We start from the raw sequence: 5,064 nt of genomic DNA, 5'->3' as shown, positions 1-5,064 counted from the left end.
ATAACACACAAAAATACAAAAAAAAAAATTATATAAAATATAATATAAATGTTGACATTTTGTAGTATCATATACTTATCTTATTGTATCCTAATGCTTAGTATTAACCTTGTAAAAACATTTAAGAATACATTTAATTTAATTTTTTAAATAGTTTGTGTATTTTAAAGTGCATCATTACCTACGATTTATACAGTTAACAATAAAGAATTGTAAAATATGTTTGTGTTATTATTTATTAAATCATAATAGTAATCCACAACAAGTTGTATACAATTGTTCAACATGTCCACCATAAGGCAATGTACAACTAGGAACAAGTCCAATTAATTGAAATGATATTTGGTAATAAAATTATAAAATATATTATTGTATAAAAATGAAATTTTTATTTTTATTTAGACTATGAAAAAAAGTATGCTATTATTCAAATATTACATTAAAAAAAAAAAAGCTACTGACTACATTATTAGTTAACATATATATATTATATATACATGACAGAATATTTAATATTTCAAATATTGCGCGGGAAATATAGACCAATAAGAATAGTGACCTTCACGACTATGATAAGCATAGAATTCATTGATAAGAAATTATGTTGTCAAAATGCTAAGTCCTGACGCATGCGCGGTAAGCACTAGGAACGTTGGGATTTGTCCCGGCGCAGATCCAATCGTAAATCAACTACCGTCTCTGTTTTCTTGTGTATAGCTTTAATAGTTTTTAATTTTTTCATATTTGCCATTAAGCTGCCTTGCTTAAAATAACCAACTTTTTTATTTTTTCTAGCTCTCCATTGTTCAGCTTTTTCATCGTCACTCAGATCTGTGACAGTATCAAATGATAAGACGCTTATTCCGAACTTTATCGCAATCGACATTTCGTCGTTTTTTTGGGAATAGCACAACACGTGTTTGGTATGTCACACAGCACTTCCTTGGTGACACTTTCTATCCTGTGTCTAGTAAGCCTTATGAAGCGACTACATTTCATACTTTTTGCTTGCAGGCTGTTCCCTTTGAGATAATGAAACCAGAATTCTGCACCAGAATTATTTGGTCTATGGCACACTTTTAATTTGGAATATAACATAAGACAAGTCCACATTGGTATGACGGGTACAACAGATCCCATCAAGTCACTGAAATATTCTTCATTGTGAAACTCGTTTGGAACGCCTTTATTATCTATTGTAAATGATGCTCTTATGTCTCTAGACATTTTCGCAAAACGACCATAAAACTTTGAAGCTTTATATTTCCCCTTTGATAATGGGTTTGTTTTCAGATCATTTAATTGAGTTATATCAGAATTTGAGGACAAATTGTTTTCAAAATCCTTGTACTCTTTTGAATTCAACACCGTCATATCGCTAATGTTAAGTTCAATCAAGTGGGATTTCTGGACATCACCATTTTAGTATGGTGAAAGTATAACAGTAAAAAGTGCTTTAAAACACTTATCTAAATCATTTACCATTTTCAGGTCAAATGCTGGTGTTACAAAACCAACAACAATGCGTGCAAGATCTTTGTTTTTATTAGTTTTTCCAGCTGCACCATAGTACTTGAACACGTCATCTGAAATGTTTTTTACCAAATGACAGCAACACAAATTGAGTATGATTTTTGATTTCATTTGTTTATGATTGTACAAGTAATCATAACATTGATCTAGGTAGTCAATAACATCTTTGCAGCCGTTAAAAGCCTGTGTCAGAGATTTGATTATTGCCGTAGAGAAATCACTCGTCACATTCGCAATTAAATCTGACACGTCAAAGCCGTGTTCAGTTGCAAACCGTTTAAATGCATCTAACCATTTGTAAATGGCTGTTGTCGATTGATCGCTACTTATAAATTCCGCAACTAGCACCATGTGTTCGTTTGCTTTAATTACTGCCGCATAGTACAATAAACGTTTTTCTTGTTTTTTTTTTTTAACGTAGTAGGTCTTATGACTGTACCCGTCGCGTCAACATGTAAAGTGACCGGGTTGAGTTTATTCAAAACCATCAATTGTTTCTTACTGAAAATGTAACATTCAAAGTTGGACCTTGGGGGTTTGATACGTATTTCACAAATTCTGAGTTTTCAGAAGCCATTTGTACCATATCTACTCTGTCATCGCTATCGAAATCAAACTTACTCAACGTCGCGTGTGACACTCTGTTATACACGCTGATTGATCTTATTTGTTGAAGGTTCCCGCGTTTAATCTTGCTTGGTGAAGATTTCATAACATGTTGTTCTCTCAAAGCCAACGGTTTTATGTGGCCCGCCTCTTTTCGATAATTCATTCGCTCTGGTCCTCTTAGAAAGTTTGTTAATTTCTCACCGTGGCTATAGTTAAGTTGATTGCTATGAACATATACCTTAACCCCACTTTCAGTTTTTTTTTCAAAATCAAACTTAAAATTTTTACAAGCATTGTGTCTGCAGTAACCATAAATGCTAGTGAATTCACCGCAACTATTTTTATTAACACTTTTTGTGGACAGAACACAAGAGTTATTAACGGTTACGAACTTATCTCTAATAATAATTAACATATTTCTTAGATTTTTTGAAAATCTATCATGTCCATTAGACAACTTTTCAAGTTTATTCCATTCACTTATGGACAACTCAAAAGTTCCCTCTATAGTATTAAGAAATGAAAAATTATAACGTTTTCCTTTTTTATTTTCTAGGTCACCACTTACTGTCAAAGGAAATATGTTTTTGGAATTCCTGGGAAGCGCTTTTGCGTCTGCGTCAGGAGTGTTACAAGCGACAATAGGACCAGGCAATTTTATTGGAGTTACAGCATCGATCACCTCCACCTCATTTGGTAGCACTATAGATTTCATAGAATAATTATTACTGTCAACATAACTTTTACGATATTTAAAATCAACGGCTTGCGGTGAATGTGTAAATTATTTTTGTGTAGAAATGTCTACTTCTAACCTAATCGGAGTTGAAGTGGTAATATTAAAACACTCAGCAACCAAAGAGTCATTTTTCTCTTCAATCATTTTAATTTCACCAGATATAAGGAAACTATCGTTCAAAGGGTGTACGGATCAATCAAGTTTGGAGACTCCACAGTCACTCTCAAAAGATTCATTTTGTTGCTTTGTCGCTGTACACTTTGAAATCTCTGACTCCATGTCACAGTTTACTTTAAAATCTAGTTTTCGCCTAACATCTTTCTTCAGTTTTTCTTTTGAGGACGTGTCAATTGTATGAGACTTTCTAGTGCAGCAATTCAATACTGTTACATTTTCAGTTTCACAGGGATCCTTACCTGAATTTTTGACCGTCAAGTTTTGGTCAATGTCATCGAATCCTAGTTTTTCTGTTGACTCACAACTTATATTTGACAATGAGTGTCGAGCGATATTCTCTACTCCGTCACTGACATTTAAATTATTCTCAACGTTAGACTCACTAATGTCTACTGGCAAAAAGGTTTGGACACCTTAATCACAATTTAAAGATAAAAAGTTTTCCTTTTTTATTTTTTGAGACCTTCGACTGTTACGGAGTAAACGCATTATGTGTTTATTACTTTTAGTAATTTTTTTAGTCTACAAATTTCATTTGCAGCTGAATACGGATGTAGCACCAACTCATTGTTGTTAGGTATTAAATATTTTATGTTTGCAGGGACATTATATTCCGTAGTTCCTCTAATGAGTTTACACAGCGTTGAGTTTCTCTCTGACAATGCTTTTACTAAATCATTACTTAGTTTTTTGATATTGTTTGTTTTAAATACCTCTTTGCAAATATCTATTATTCTCAGGTCTGACAGATCCATTTATTATAGATGGGTATTTTAATCTAATGTAATCGGCAACATCCTGAACTCTGTTCTTAAGGCTTACTTTTTGTATGCACCCACATATTTTTTTTTTTGTTAAGAGATACTTCTATTATATTATTATCACTCTCAACAAGTGGGGAGAGTTTTGTCGTACCGTTTGTTACACCGCAGTGTTCCATGTCAATGTTATTGGACATAATGAATTTGTTTGTTTAAATAATAAAAAAAACAACTGGTTTTTAACAAATCAGAGTTTTTATTAATGTTTTAATAATTAAAATATATATTTTATAAATAGTATTATTTATTAAGAGTACACAATATACTTATAGCGTGTTAATATAGGTACAGTACACACACTGTACCAAATGTCGGTATCAATAGTAGAGGATACTGCACTTAAAATCAAATATTTAACCGGGTAAATTGGCTTTAAGTTCCAATACAATATTGTATACACCCTGTCGTGGAAGTAACACCAAAGAATTAAATTATTTATAATTATAAATCAATGGTCCACGTGGGGAATGATAAAAAAGGAGTTCCAATACTTTCGTATACACTCCTGTGTGGTATATAACCAAAATATAAATGTATAATGGTTCCACTTATTGTAAAAAAACGCAGGCTGATTGGATATCTATAGTAGTAGGGGGTTGTTGGTCGTATAGATCGCACAAAAACTGCTACCGCTGAAAAAAAAAAAAAAAAAAGAAATACTATTTATTAGTCATCATTATAACTAGTTAATTAAATCATATAATACTTTTAAAGCTATTCAACTGCTATTCAACAGAGCTAATCTTAGTGTTGATTACTTTAATATTATGATTGACCTATTATCAAACTTGAGGTTAAAAGTTATGCGAGTAGTATGTAAAACATTAATTTAAAAATTGTGACATATCGTAGAAAAATTTGAACATCATAAAAAACAGTATGTGTTTTTAACCTTAAGGTTTATAATAGGCCAAATCAGTGTAATATTAAGCTGCGCTGGCTGACGTGTTCTGAAAACAAATAACAATAATTAATAAACTTAATAAAATGTACAAGTTTTAAGCTTTTAAAATTATAAAATAGTCTTTAATCTTAAGTATAAACTTAGCTATTTCATCACAAGTAATAGGAGTAAAATAAATACTTTCAGAGATTTAACAACCCTTATTTAGATCCTTAAAATTTTCTTTAGTATAATTTTTATGTAAAATATTATCATAGATATTCTTGTCTACTGCAGAAAAG

The 5,064-nt window shown here is 31.4% G+C and overlaps 1 long non-coding RNA gene across 2 annotated transcripts; it reads left to right on the top strand.

The window, feature by feature from the left end:
• Positions 1-797: 797 nt before the first annotated feature.
• Positions 798-4,005, top strand: LOC149061067 (uncharacterized). 2 transcript variants are annotated; one of them, XR_016189530.1, is made up of 5 exons: positions 798-923; positions 1,015-1,425; positions 1,492-1,625; positions 2,699-2,975; positions 3,040-4,005. It is a non-coding gene; the product is annotated as an uncharacterized LOC149061067 (long non-coding RNA). The 2 variants fall into 2 exon arrangements; XR_016189529.1 differs by having other exon boundaries at positions 2,699-4,005.
• The last annotated feature ends 1,059 nt before the right edge of the window (positions 4,006-5,064 follow it).

The sequence above is a fragment of the Diuraphis noxia genome, unplaced genomic scaffold (genome assembly GCF_037042655.1).
Source record: "Diuraphis noxia isolate RWA-SAM2 unplaced genomic scaffold, SU_Dnox_SAM2 contig0001, whole genome shotgun sequence".
In the NCBI taxonomy this organism is placed as follows: domain Eukaryota; kingdom Metazoa; phylum Arthropoda; class Insecta; order Hemiptera; family Aphididae; genus Diuraphis; species Diuraphis noxia.
This window is presented reverse-complemented; position numbering and strand designations above follow the sequence as displayed.